We start from the raw sequence: 13,633 nt of genomic DNA, 5'->3' as shown, positions 1-13,633 counted from the left end.
CTGACTCACTCAGCCAGTCTTTTCTCTGAAGATACACACACGCCATTCCTCTAGTTCCTGACGTCCCAGCCAGCATCCAGGTGTTTGCCAGACACCAGTAATGCTTTGCCATGATGTCTCTACAGGGCCGATGTACTCCTGGTGTTCTAGACAGTTCCGTCTTCCTCTGTCATCCTGCTTCCTAAGCCACCAGAGTCCCTACAGAAGGCCATCAGAAAAGGATGTAGATCTCCCGTGGCTCTTTCCCGGCTCTCCTCAGAAGCCTCCATTACTCCCCGTGATGCAATCTTTTCACCTTCTGACTGAGAACGACCTGGGAACACCTATGGATGGGGACTCCGCAAGGATGTTTTCCATAGACAGTTGCGTCGTGAGGGCTCTGACCTAATGAATGCAATCCGTTGATGGATTTATCAGGTAGCGGCATCACAGGGAGGGGCGCAAGGTAGGAGGCAGGACCCTATTGAAGGAACAGATCATGGGGATTATCCATGGAGGCGGCAGCTTGCTTGGCGCCTTCCTGCATGACTTTTTTCGAAGAACGGAGCCACATCTCTCACCTCCACGTGTTCTAACGACATATATGAGGTCAAACCCCCGTGGACTGCGCGCTCTGAAACTGTGAGCTGCAGTAAGCCCTTCCTCTCTCAAGCTCATTGTCCAAGGTGGTCGCAGTGATGAGAGGAAGACCCCACCATGCTGTTCCTTCTGTGTCTGATCCGGTCTTGTCTCTGCAGAGCTGTGGTCCCCGAGTGCCCCACTTCTGCGTTAGGACTTCTTTACAGCATCAGCCTGTGCAGACTTCCAAGGGACAACCCTGAAGGAGCTGCCACTCTTATCAGATCTAGGCTGGGGTCAGACTGATGCTCAATCAGGTCTATTCACTGTGGAGAGGTGGGGTGTGGAGTCCCTGCAGGCTGGTCCTTCACAGCTGGGAGCAGGGGCACTGGGAAATGAGTAACTGGGCCATGGCAAGAAAGCTGATCTTTCGGGGTGCGGACCCATCCTCCTGACAGCATATTGTGGGTCCCACTCGTGCCCTGCCACGCCCACCTATCTTTATTGTCTAAGTCCTCTGATATGTGCTTCTGATTTCTTCATCTCAACTGTAAAGCTCCCCAGCAGCTGAGAGATGTCCCCCAAGTGTCTAATAAAACGGCAGCGCCCCCTGGGCACTCGCCAGGCTCTGCACAAGGTTCTCCCCACTTCACCAAACCCGCAGCACCAGTTACCCCCACATGAGCGTGCCTTGCATGAGGAAGCTGAAGCCGCGTCACAAGGCCAGTCCCAGGGTGGTGACTCAACTCAGCTTCTGTGTGTGAGACTGTGTGGACATCACACTGGATAGGACAACCACAACGCTGTCCTTGTGTTGGATGATTCTATCCGGTTCATTTGATGAATGCTTTTTGGCCCAAAGCCACTTCTTCAGTTAGCAAATGACGGGCAGACAAACACCCAAGGAGCCCAAGATAATCCCTTTCCAAAGTCACCCCCTCCCGCTGAAGCCTGACCCTGGACCAGCACCCACCCCACCCAGATTTCTCTGGTGCAGCTTTGCCTAAATGCCCATTTACAAGATGGCTCTGTGCACATGAGCAGTTGTTAGATGGCGTGCGGACTGCAGTGCCAGCCAGAAAACCCCTTCAGCTGCTTCCATCTTCCCACAGGAAGGGACGTCCAAGCCTGGGTTCTCCCTGAACGCTGCCGTGAATCCTGGCACTGGCCGATCCTCACAGAACCGCCATCGGTTAATCTCTGTCCCTACCCTCCAGGACCCTACTGACACCCAGCCAGAGCTCCCTGAGGTCCCCACCCATCTGCTCCCGAGGCCTCCGAAGTGGAGAGCGGAGGACCACACAGGTCTGGATGGTTGTGAAGGGAGCACTGGAGATACCTCACGCCAGCTCTTAGTTCTCCCTCTCTCCTCACCTGCATCCCCACAGGCCAAGGTCTGTGGATGGCCCAGACCTCCTTCCCCTGACCCTCCTGGCTTTCCACTCCCGGTCACAGCCTTCTGCACCCTGCCAGGGAGTTGGGGAGAAATGGAAAGAACCGGCCTTAGAAGAGGAAGCAGAGGCTCAGCTGACGGTGCCTAACAATGGAAGGCATGTCTCAGGCTGGAAAAACCAGCAGGGAGCTCCTGGCCTCCGCCCCAGTGAGGCGGTGAGGAGGCTAGAAGCAAGCCTAGTGAAAGGGGGAGCCTCGGAGGAGAAAGACCCTCTCTTCACCCCTCTTTTCTCCCTAGCACATCTCCCTGCTGAGCCCCGCGGCAGCCAAGCCTGTCAGACACCGTGGAGCTGGGCACCAGGCTTTGCCCACGGAACAGCTAAGCCATTAACTTCTGCCTGCCTCGCAGGTCAGCAGCAGCACCCCGAGTCTGCTAAGGCTCCTTTCCCCCCAACAGACCAACATTTGCTAACAGGCACACGGGGACCTGAGAACTCACCTTGTCTAACACTGTCTTTTTCTGGTGGAGAAAACCAGAGCCCAGAGACGATCTGCCGATCTGTGTCCTGGCGTTTTTACAATTCAGCTGCCTCCTCTTCATCACCCCAGTAGAGGCCTCCACGGGGCTGACAGGGGTGTTAGCCTGCAAAGCGTGGGTCGCATGAACAGCCAAGAACTCCAGTTTAAAACGCTACGTGTGACAGTGCATACGTGTGATGGTACACACCTGTAAACCTGGCACCAGGGAGCGGGGAGACCGGTGGATTCTTGGGGCTCAGTGGTCACCCACGTTAGCCTACTTGGCAAGTTCTGGTCTGTGAGAGAACCTGCCTCAAAAAATGATGTGGGTGGCACCTGAGGAATGATACCCAAGTTGATATTTGGTTTTCACATGTGCGGCTTCCCTCTGGGAGCACCACAGAAAGACTTTGTCAGCCACCCAAAGCTAACAGGCTGCCATTTTGAAATCTCAACAAATGTAAATCCAGAACCTTTCAGGCTCTAGTTCAGGGGTTCCCACCTTGTGGGTCGTGACCCCGTTGGAGATTGAATGACCCTTTTACACGGGTTGCTTATCAGATATTTGCGTGATGATGCACAGCAGTAGCAAAATTACAGTCACGAAGTAGTAGCAACAAAATCATTGTATGGTTGGGGTCACCACACCATACAAGGAACTGTATGAAAGGGTCGCAGCATCAGGAAGGTTGAATACCCAGAAGTACTGCCTTGCCGTCTCTGAGAGGAACTGGCCAGTGATGTGAGGTGTTGGGCTCACATTCGGACGACCCGAGGAAGAGTGAGGCTGCACACCCCAGGATGAGGCTGCTGACCGGGCCCATGCAGCCCTTGCTTCCTGAGTGGAGCTCTGTGAAGCTGAGTCAGCAGATGGGAAGGTTCACACAGGAAGTAAGGGCCGTGAGGTCACACTTGTGAATAACCTCTAGTTGGTGCCCCCCCTCCTCTGAGCACGTGATCTCCCAGCGGGCACCTCCCCGGTGTCATAAACTCCAACTCCAAAACCAGAACTTAAAGCTGCAAAAACATCTAGAAAGTTCTTCCACTTCCTTTACCCTCATCCTCTTCACTAAGCCTGAGGGCGGCTTCGTCAGGAAGGCACATGGACACCTTTGGTGGACCTAACTAACTGCCCACCAACTCCTGGGATGCTGTTCTGTTTGGTTTATGTTGTGATACTGAAAGCAGCTTGGGGAGGAATATTTATTTCAGCTTACAGCTTATATTATAGTTCATCACTGAGAGAAGCCCAGGCAAGAACTGGAGCAAAGACCAAAGAGGGTGCTGGTTACTGACTTAACTCCATGACTTGCTCAGCCTGCATTTCTCTGCAACCCAGGACCATCTGCCCAGCAGTGGCACCTCCCTCAATGGACCCGGCCCTCCCACATCAACCATTAATCAAGAAAATGCCCCACAACTAGCCTGCGGGTCAGTTGGATGGAGGCATTCTCTCTGTTGGGGTTCCCTCCTGCCAAATGACTTTAGCTAGTGTCAAGTTAAAAACAAACACAAAAACCACCTAAGCAGTACAGATGCCTTCCCAGTGTGTCTTGGGCACACGTAATCAAACTCAGGCCCTGTGCTGGTCAGTTTACACATGACCTCATCCTCAGGACTTTGAAAATATACAGATGAAGAATCAAAACTGAGCAGGGTTAGACTGAACCTTCTGCTCCAGGGGTCCTAGCCACTGTCAGTTGTCAGGAGTCTGTGCCGGAGGCTTCTGCGGTTTCTTTAACATAGCCAGCGATGTCTATTTCACAAACAAGGAAACTGAGGTTCAGAAGGACCAAGGTGGCCATATCTCTGCCTAAATCTGCCCTGACTTCTGCCTCTCTGGGACCGGCCCTGAAGTCAGGGTGGCCAGTGTCTAGAAAGACCCTGCGCCTTCATCCTCTAGGAAAGGACAAGCAAGAGTTGAAGAGTGGCTGAGGGGGGCACTCCTGTGCCCGGTCCTGTGGCCACACAAGCTAAGCGTGCTGTTAGCCTCAGGTTTGGCCAGAGTGGCTTCAGAGATGACCACAACCTGTTCTTCTTTGCCACAACACAAACGTTCTGTAACTCATTGCCAGAAAATGGGAACATTTAGCCCACTGGAGCGGGCATCACTCACACACAGGATGCTCCAGCAAGCATCTTGAACCTCAGGTTCCCGAGATGCTGTGAGTGGTGAGATCGTTGAGAATCAAGGATGTTTTATTACCAGATAAGCTTTCTTGAGCCTGTTTCTCCAGCCACCCCATCAAAAATGACCCTGTGAAGTGTTTATCTAATTATTCTTTATCAAAGGAAGTCCAGGCTGTAAAGAGCTGGATTATCTTATTAATAGCTCTTAGATCTGTTACCATTCTCCATTTTCCAGATTTCTTTTTAATAACAAATATAGGAGAATTCCAAGGACTGGGCAGTTCTTCAATATGCTGAGCATTTAGCTGCTCTGGTACCAGCTGTTCTAATGCTTATAATTTTTCTGATATCAAAGGTCATTGTTCTACCCAGACAGGTTTGTCAATTAACCATTTTAAATATAGGTCTGTTGCTACCTTTGAAAGATCAGCAGCTGCTGCGTTCTGTTTATGTACAGCCTGCATGGTTGGTGAATGTTCTTTTAATATTTTCTCAGAATCATGCAGGAGTTTAAGGGTTGTTTCTGAGACTGGAGTTAATCTGGGTATTCCAGTGCTGTAACAAATCACATCCCCATAAATTCATCATTGTGTCAGCCACACACGCCTTTAATTTTCCTCTCTGTCCTTCTGGCCCCACACATTGGACCCACCTTGTGCCTTATTTTAAAATTCCAATCCCTAAAAACTGAGCATTGCCTCCTGAAGAGGCCGATATGGATGCCAAGATTGTGTTGCAATTATTATTACATCTGCCCCTGTGTCTACCAAAACCTCAATTGCAATGCCATTGATTCATATTTCTAACTTTGGTCTTTGATCATTTATAGAAGTTGGCCAAAATGTTTGCTTTATGTTTTCTCAATTTTTTGTTTTATCTTCTAAAGCTGTTCTGTCATCCAGAGCAGTATGGATACCACAATAGGTATTAATACCATAGCAGGCATTAAGTCTTTTAATTGCTCTGTAGAGGAATTTCCCCAATGCTGACAGGGAATGGGTGAAACAAATTTGATAAGGGGGCCTGCAAGAGGCCCCCATGGTGTTTCCTGGTAGCAAAGGGTTACCCTGCCTGTCCCTTGCTAATCTGCAATCGTTAGTCCAGTGTCAGCCTTTGCCACACCTTCCACATATTCCAGAAGGCTGGGGCTTTCTGTTTGGATTATCTTAGAAAGAAATATATTGTCCCTAGGAACACCTGACTTACAATCCCTTTTCAGATCACCTGCTTTACCAAAATTAAAATCTAACCCTTTGATTTTTCTTAAAAATTTCTCCTATAGGCGTGGTGTTTCGCGGCGTCTCGGCGGCTGGGTGCGCTAGCTATGCGGCAGAAGCACTACCTTGAAGCAGCGGCTCGCGGCCCGGTGGAAAACTGCCCTGGCCAGGCCCTCTACCTCCTCTGGGCCTACAATTCGACACACGAAGAAAACAGCGCTTTTGAAGAAACATGTCCACACTGCTTCCAGTTGTTGGTTCTGGATAACTCTAGAGTGCGCCTCAAACCCAAGGCCAAACTGACACCCAAGATACAGAAACTCCTTAATTGAGAAGCAAGAAATTATACACTCAGTTTTAAAGAAGCAAAGCTGTTGAGAAAGTACAAAGACTCCACAAGTGTTCTGCTGGTTACCTGTAGAACATGCAACAAAACAGTGAAACACCATGGCAAGAGTAGAAGCTTCCTGTCAGCACTGAAGAGCAACGCAGCCACAGCTACAAACAAAGCCAACCTGAAAACACCAAAGAGAAATACCCCAGGCTCCACGCACCCAAGTCATAAGATGTCTGATTCCAAAGGCAAAAGCCCCTCTTTGACTTTCAGAACACCTGCATCTGGACAGTCAACACCCATCTGCTCCTCAAGGAGTGGGAGCAAAAGAAAGAAACACTTCTCTCAACTAAAAGCGCTGCTTAGTCAGAGTGCATCTGAGAAGAACCCAAAGCTGGACTTCAGGCACTTCTTATCTTCTCTGTGAAGAGAACGGCCTTTGAAAAGGACTGCCTAGTGCAGGTTCTCAGACTGGAGTTCGTTAACAGCTTTTGTCTTCTCTTGGATTTTTGAGTACATGGAGATTTGGTCCAAAAACAAGCTCTTGGCATCCTTTGGTGCTTATGCAGAAAATGCCTCATTAAATCAAGTGACTGGGACTCCCCTGGTAAATGTGAAGAGCAGACCAGAGAGATGGCTCAAGGGTAAAGACACTGGGGCCATGCCTGACACACAAGGCAGAGAGAACCCACGCTACCAGTTGTTTCTGACATGCACATGAGTGCCCTCCCATATACAAAGAGTCAATGTAATAAAGGGTTGAGGGTTTAAGTATACCATAGTATAGTGGTATATTGGATTTTGAAAAAAAAATTTCTCCTATCTAAGTATTATCATAAGCATGAGATCCAGTGTCAGCTGTATTTCCAATCCACTCACCTATGGGTGCTGATCTTGCCTTTAAAGGCTGATCACCCTTTTACATGCTGAATTAGCATTTTCAAAAGCCAAATATTTAATTAATATTTGTCTATCTTCTGGATCTGATATCATTCTACTTACAACTAAAGTCAATCTTTGTAAAAAAAAATCAGTGAGGGCTCCTTTTGGGCCTTTTAAATTTTATAAGTTGGGCCTTTTATAATTTTATTAAGTGGCTTGGTCCTCTTTCCTGATTCTTCATTCTTGTCCCAAGCATTCAAAGCTGCTCTACAGCATAGGGCCCAGGTGTGTCGTCAAATGTAATCTGTCCACATCAATGTAATGGTCCTCACTGAGGACTTAATCTTGGGAAATCTCACAGCCTCTAATCCCACCATGTTGTTCAATGGCCACAGCTTCATCTCCCCACCAGGTTCTCAACTTCCAATACGGCTGTAGCTAAATCTTTCCAGTCTTGTGGAATAATTCTGTTCTGACATCTGCTTCACAAAAGGTGAACGCATGCCATTTGAAACTATTGTTTCCTTAAATTTCTTCAAATCTAACATTTCTATAGGTTCCCAGTTAACTTCTGCATAGCCTTGGGGGTGCCTGTCATCTAGTGGTCATTCTCGAAAGGTAAATGGTTAAATTAAGGTTGGTTTTCAAATACCCTTGGGCCTCTCCTCTTCAATTTCATAATGCAATGGTGTGGTAACTTCTGCGCTAAAGTCCTCTGTCTGTGTTTGAATATTTTTCTTAGATCCATTAGTCTGTCTTTATGAGGATTTTATCTTATCAGTTTTTCATATTTGGCATCTGATATCAAACAAATTTCTTAAGTATAAAACAAGAATTACCACCTGATAGTGATTATAATTGACATTATATAAATAGCAGCTAAGTTAATTATCCCTTCATTTAATTGTTCCATTTTTAAATCATCCATTGTGGAATCTTAAAAAAAAAACTAATTCCCTCGATTGTAATATTGTTTCCTATTTTAACGTGGAGAAAAACTAATTCTTTTTTCTTTTTGGTTTTCAAGACAGGGTTTGTCTGTAGCTTTGGGGACTGTCCTGGAACTAGCCTAGCTCTTGTAGACCAGGCTGGCCTCAAACTCACAGAGATCTGCCTGCCTCTGCCTCCCGAGTGCTGGGATTAAAGATGTGAGCCACCACTGCTCAGCTCCCTTCCTTCCTTCCTTCCTTCCTTCCTTCCTTCCTTCCTTCCTTCCTTCCGTTCTTTCTTTCTCCCTCCCTCCCTCCCTCCTTTTCTTCCTTTCTTTCTTTTAAGTGATTCTCCCCTTTAAGAATTCCCAGGTGTCTCACCAAATCTGCTGACGATGACCGTGAAGTGACAATCGCTGTCGCTGGGTAGCACGGCTGCACAGAGAACTCAAGTAGTGAACAGCCTGGCTGAGGGCGCTTGCCCTGCTCACATGTAGCTGTGAACTAAGAGTGTGTGGCCATTGCCACAATAGAAGCCTGAAGGGTATTGAGGTGGCTCACCTAGTGTGGCAGCATCTAGAGGAGCGGGTCCAGGAGAAGCCTGCAACTCACAGGAAGACGGCACCAAGGAGCCAGCCATCTGAAAAGCAGATGCGGGGAACGTGTGGAAGGCAAAGCACACGTGTGATGAGCGCTCCCTGAAGGCAGAGCTGGCGGTCGTGGGCAGCCAATTCTGGCGGTCCTTGGAGCCCAGGCACCTGTGGAGTTTGGGAGACAGCCAGAGGCTGCTCTGGAGAGGCTGCAACGGGAAAATCCTAGACTCGCTCAGAGGGCTTGGGCAAGGGAGGAAAAACGAGCTGACTCTGGTGGCTATAACTGCAGCTGCTGATGGTGGCTGCCCTTGCAAGAAGCAGCTTCAGTGGCTGCAAAGCCAGCAGCAAGTGGCTATCTTGTGATTTTGTGCCCTGAGTTGGATGCCAGGCAAAGAGTTTACCTAATTATTCTTTATCAATAAAAAATTGGGAGTCAGATATGGGGGTAAGGATCTGAATGACCAGAGAAGCAGTGAAAAAAAGCAGTGATCTCCTGTCTCTCTGTCCTCAGTCCTCCAAGACCTCTATAGTTAATTTGGGTCAGCTAGTGGCTAGTTTTGTCAGAATGCGATCAAAACATCATACAATAGCCCTGCCCGGCTTTGCTGAGCTTTCCCCCCCGTGGTTCTTTCCTCTAACTCACATGAAATTGTGAATATTAACCCATTTCTTCCTCCCTGCTTCCTATGAGAAAGTAAGCAAAGGAACACCATCCTAACTGGTGGTGGTGACACACACCTTTAATCCCAGGACTTGGGAGGCAGAGGCAGATGAATCTCTGGGAGCTTGAGGGCAGGCTGATCTACAGAGTGAGATCCAGTACAGCCAGGACAATACATAGAGAAACCCTGTCTCAACTCCCCCTCCCCCCAAAGAACATAGTCTTTGCCCTCTTTTCCTGAGGCTAGTGCTGTAAGTCGCTAATGGGGGAGAGTCTTCTGTTTTGTGTTAATTTCGTTGGTTAAATAAAGAGACTGCCTTGGCCCTTTGATAGGACAGAAAAATTAGGTAGGCGGAGAAGACTGAACAGAATGCTGGGAGAAAGAAGCCGAGTCAGGCAGTCACCATGATTCTCCCACTCCAAACAGACGCAGGTTAAGATCTTTCCTGGTAAGCCAGCTCGTGGTGCTACACAGAATATTAGAAGTGGGTTAGATCAATATGTGAGAATTAGCCAATAAGAGGCTGGAACTAATGGGCCAGGCAGTGTTTAAAAGAATACAGTTTCCGTGTAATTATTTCGGGTAAAGCTAGCTGGGTGGCTGGAAGTGGCCCGCCACCACTCCTCACTACAAGACGCTCCTCGGGTTGGGGAGAAGGCTGTGGTGAGTCCTAGCTCCGGCATAAACTACCCCTTGTGGCTCCACAGCTGGAGAGATGGAGAGAAGCAGATGCCTGGGGCTGGCTCTCCTTTGTGGGATCCAGGCCAATGAGAAACCTTGTCTCAAAAACCAAGGTGCTGCCCATGAGATGACTCAGGGAGCAAAGGTACCTGCCACCAAGCCTGACAACCTGAGTTCAAGCCCCATGACCCACATGGTGAACAGAGAGAGCTGACTCACGCAAGTTGACCTCTGACCTCCACGTGGAAAACACGTGCCCCCCCCACATATATACACATGCACATAAAATAAACATGGAAAATAAAAACCAAGGTAGGTGATTCCTGAAGAAAAGCACATGAGGCGGTCCTCTGGCAAACACACGTGTATACACAGGTGTGCAAGCATACATACACATAAAAACACACACACACACACCATCGACACACACACATACACACACACACACACACACACACACACACACACACACACCATGGAATGAATGAGTGAGAGGCTGTGGACATGTGACTGTCTCCCGTGTAAGAATCCAGAGCTCTCTGGAGATGCAGTTTCCCCACAAAGCATTATCCAGAGGGCCTTCTGAGCCCTGCTTCTTCTAGAAGAGGCAGGCACTGGAGAACGTGAGGAGCCGTTGTTGAGACCAATTACAGAAGAGACACAGTCCCCACCCAAAGAGAACTCTTGTGCTTGAGGGTTTCCTCGTAGGATTGGGGCAGCTCTGCTACCAGATTTGGAGCTGAGGGACACTTTGAGGAAATTATGGACCATCCCAGCTAAGCCTGCCGGCCCACTGGGTTCATCATTCCCAGAGGATGAGCTAATATGAGTGTGGGCAATGCGCAGTTGTGGCGAATGTTGTTTTCTCAAGCTCCACAGATAATGAACCCCTGGACATGTTCAGGTAGAAGGGGGCTCTCTTTGTAGAGGGTTGGGTTGCCAATCCCACAGAATTCCTGGAACAGGAAGCTTGATTCTCTGCTCACGATTCCCGCCATTGTAGAGATTAAAGACTTCCTGTCGGAGAGAGCAACTCTCCTGAGCCAAACAGTGGTGATGCTTGGCTTGCCGCCATCCTGTTAGACCAGCTTTCTGTCAAGGTTGGAGCAACTGACTCCCCCTCAGCTAACCCACAGGAGGCAGAATCCAGGCCAGAAGCAGCCCCTTGGGGAGCATGCTGCTCGAGCGTAAGTGCTTTCTTGGCCTCCTCAGCAGAACCCACTTTTTTGAGAGCAGCTCCTTGGCATAGCCTGTGGGATGGACCAAGGCCCTTGCATGTTTGGTTTTGCAAAGGTACCCAGAGAATGTCTGCTATGTGTTACCAAAGTGGAAGGACCCACTGGGGACCCAGACCAGGAGAAACCAAGAGGTGGGACAAGGTCCCTGCCCCCTGCATTGGCCACATTTGCTCCACCAGGAGCCTGAACTAGCTGGATCTCAGACTCCTGCCCTGTTGCCCCAAACTGACTGAAGATTAAAGTCACTTAGAGTTCTTGGTGAGGAGGCAGAACTCAGGAGCCTCCCTGGGATTTCTGGCTATGTAGACCTGGGATATGGCCTAGAAGTCTGCACTGTACTGGGCACTGACCAGAAAGAGGCATTAGTGTGTGCTCCCCCAGACCCCGGTACTGGGCACTGACCAGAAAGAGGCATTAGTGTGTGCTCCCCCAGACCCCGGTACTGGGCACTGGCTAGGAAGAGGCATTGGTGTGCCCCCAGATCCCAGTACTGGGCACTAAGTGCTCCTGGAGCTTCAGTTCTGTCACCAGTGTCCTCTAAGCCCTGACTGGAACTCTCCTGAAGGTGCAGCACCTCTCCCAACACTTCCATGAGGTAACCAGTATTGCACCCATTGCACAGATTAAAAAAAAAACCTGAGGTTCCAAGTGATGATGTCACTTGTCCAAGGTCCCACTGCCTTGTTAGTGAAGGAGCCAGCAACTAAGTTCAGATTTGTGTGGCTCCAAGGGCTGATTCTGTCACTTCTGCTGTTTGTGATGCACAAGGGAGAGAAAGGGTATCACACTGAGTCCCCAGGGACCAGTTCATTGTCTCTTCTGGGAACAAGACACAGGTCTCCTCACTCCAGAGCCTTCAACTTGCCTGAAGCCCACAGGGGTTTGGTGCTCCATGGTCCTGCTCCACCCATCTAGGTCCCTTAAGAACCTGGGGGCTGGGGCACACCTCACTGCATTGCTCAGCCTTCATCAGGGGGGCTGTTTCTGGCTTCGACGGGAATGAACAGAGACCCACAACTGGCAACTGTGCAGAGTGGGATTCTCAGAGCAGTCAGCCCTGAATGAAAGGTCTTTTCCAAACCTTTCTTCTCAGGGCTCAGGGATCTATGTAGAAGAAGAGGTGAAGAGATGGTAAGAGCCAGAAGTGGTGGCTCACTCCCAGAAAACTGTCTCCAGACACATCAGGGCTGATACACATGTGAACTCAGAGAGTCCGTGACAGCGTGCCCAAGGCCTGCACAGGTTCAATCCGGGCAAAATCCCAGCACAGAGGAACGGAAGTGGACGCAAAGTCCCACCCCTAGCCCAGAAGCTGTTTGTAATTGATACCTGCTAGAAGAGGGAAAATCAGTTTTCTCCAGTGGAGTGTCTCTGGGTTTATCAACCACACAAAAGAAGTTGAGTGGAAAGGTGGTTACCAAGGTCTGGGGTGCTGAGGGCTGGATTGAGAGATGCTTTCTGAAGGACACAAACTTGAGTAGGCGGTAGTAGCAAGCCTCGGGGATCTGTTAGACAGTATATATTACATGTTTGAAAATACAAACAGTGAGCCAAGTGGTGGTGGCACAAGCCTTTAATCCCAGCACTTGGGAGGCTGTTGGGAGCTGTGAACCCCCAGATCCTGAATTTCTTGTAAACAACGTGTTATGCTTGCAGCTGCTCTGAGCACGAGACCCTCAGGAATTCCTGATGGCAGGAGAGTGGTTTCTGGTGGGTTTGGCTGGGGCGTGGCTATTAATTAAGGATCCGTATATAAGCTGCCCCTGGACACAATAAAGGGGGCATTCCTGTTTTAAGGATGACCCGTGTCTCTGTGTGTTTAAATCTCCAGCTCCTTGCCCGGCTCGTGAATGGTCCTGTAGTGCAGGTGCTATCATACAGGAGTAGTGCCATACAGCCACGTAGTACGGGCGGGCAGTACAGGAGGCAGAGGCAGGTGGATCTCAGTTCAAAATCAGACTTGTCGACAGAGTGAGTTTCAAGATAGCCAGGGCTACACAGAGAAACCTCATCTTGGAAAAAAAAAACACAAAAATACTAAGAGTAATCTTAAACATTCTCTTAGAGAATAAATACCAGATAGGCATGGTAGCGCATGCCTTTAATCTCAGCACTAGAGAGGCAGAGGCAGGCAGATCTCTGTGAGTTTGAGGCCAGCCTGGTCTACAGAGCGAGTTCCAGGACAGGCTCCAAAGCCAAAGAGAAACCCTGTCTTGAAAAGCCAAAAACAGAAAAGGACTGAATACCAAGGAAGAGGTCATGAGTTTGGGAGGACACAGGAGGAATTAGATGGGGGAGAGGTGGGAATGATATAAATACTCATGTTCAACTCTAAATACATTTTAAATTTTATTAAAAAACACAAATTCTCAAAAGTTAAAATAGAAATATACAAGATGATGGGCTGCTAATTCGCTTCAATCATCACACAGTTTATGCGGCACCCAGCATCACGCACACATAACATGTTGCTGCCTCATCCCTGCGCAGCCTCCAGG

At 49.0% G+C, this 13,633-nt stretch overlaps 1 pseudogene; it reads left to right on the top strand.

The window, feature by feature from the left end:
- The first annotated feature begins 5,921 nt into the window (after positions 1 to 5,921).
- On the top strand, positions 5,922 to 6,963 carry LOC101984444 (annotated as a pseudogene).
- Positions 6,964 to 13,633: the final 6,670 nt, after the last annotated feature.

Source organism: Microtus ochrogaster, chromosome 6 (assembly GCF_000317375.1).
Source record: "Microtus ochrogaster isolate Prairie Vole_2 chromosome 6, MicOch1.0, whole genome shotgun sequence".
NCBI classification, from domain to species: Eukaryota; Metazoa; Chordata; class Mammalia; order Rodentia; family Cricetidae; genus Microtus; species Microtus ochrogaster.
This window is presented reverse-complemented; position numbering and strand designations above follow the sequence as displayed.